Consider the following 1,492-nt stretch of genomic DNA (forward strand, 5'->3'; position numbering starts at 1 on the left):
TTGAGTAGGTGTGTATCTCCAGGGGTTAATGTATTTGGCATATATATACGTAATATACTTTGTAGTGTATAGAAGTAATGTACTTGGAAATATATAAGTGATATATTTGTTAGTAAAGTAGAGTAATCTACTTTGCTATGTCGACTCGCTCACGTGTGTCAGCTGGTGCTGACTCAGCTGAACCTAGTCCTTACCCGCCGTGGTGCCCAGCCACAGCAGTAACCTCCAGGCGACATTTGCAACTTCTCGCGCCTGCACGAGGCGCGAACCGTCGACCCCTCGGATGAGAGGCCGACACGTTACCACTATACAGCTGTATTGTGTTGTTGTTTGAGACAAGATAGATTTGCTTCCCTAATCTCTTTATACGGGGCAACATCGGCGGGGGTGGCAAAGGTGGCATCCACCCAGAGCGACTGCCTATGGCTTAACCTAGGCGTGCTATTTGGAACCTCCGGTGTCTGAGGCAGAAAGCCGATTTCTCAGCTGCAGGATAGGAAAGATGCGGGCATATGAGATTTCCCTGCTGAACTCCTAAATGCTGGGGGTGAAGTTATAGGCCGGGGTTTGCATACCGTCCTAGCTGTCATCTGTCAGTCTGGCCCCCCGACCTGTTCAGGGGTGTGGTTATCCCTCTCTGGAAGGGGAAAGGGGATCGATGGGACTGTAGCAACTGCGGTGGCAAGGTTTTTGCCCACATTCTTCTGAAACGGATCCGCAACCACCAATTAAGGCACCAGAGATCGGAGCAGTCTGGATTCATTCATGGCAAGTCCACAATAGACCGTACCCTAGCGCTTCGAGTTATTGTGGAAAGCCGTCGTGAGTTTGGTTATGGTCTGCTTATAGCCTACATCGAGCTCAAAAAGGCGTTTTACTCAGTGCATCACGAATCCCTATAGGAGATCCTGAGAGTTAGGGGAATTCTGACACGGATTATTAGTCTAATAACAAGCCTATATATTGGTGCTGATAGTGCTGTAAAGTGTGATGGGGGTCTGTCGAGCTTCTTCCCTGCTAACTCAAGAGTGTGTCCTTGCACAAACATTTTTCAACACCTGTATGGACTGGATAATGGGCAGAGCTACTATCCAAATTTACTGTAGACCAACACTGGGCAATATCAAGGTCACAGACCTCGCCTTTGCAGACGATGTTGCAAAGGCTCTGGAATCTATGGTGTCGTCTCTTGATACATTCAACAATTAAGCGAAGCCTTTGGGTCCTAGAGGTCTCATGGACGTAGATCAAAATCCAGGATTTTAGGAGCCTGTTAGGGGAACCTTTTCGGTCGATGCATGCTTGCAGTGAGGGCATTGAAGTCACACACACACACACACACACATGTGTGTGTGTGTGTGTGTGTGTGTATGTATATATATATATATATATATATATATATATATATATATATATATATATATATATATTACAGATATATATGTGTGTGTGTGTGTGTGTGTGTGTGTGTGGTGTGTGTGTGTGTGTGTGT

The sequence above is a fragment of the Penaeus monodon genome, chromosome 12, assembly GCF_015228065.2.
Source record: "Penaeus monodon isolate SGIC_2016 chromosome 12, NSTDA_Pmon_1, whole genome shotgun sequence".
Lineage (NCBI taxonomy): Eukaryota > Metazoa > Arthropoda > Malacostraca > Decapoda > Penaeidae > Penaeus > Penaeus monodon.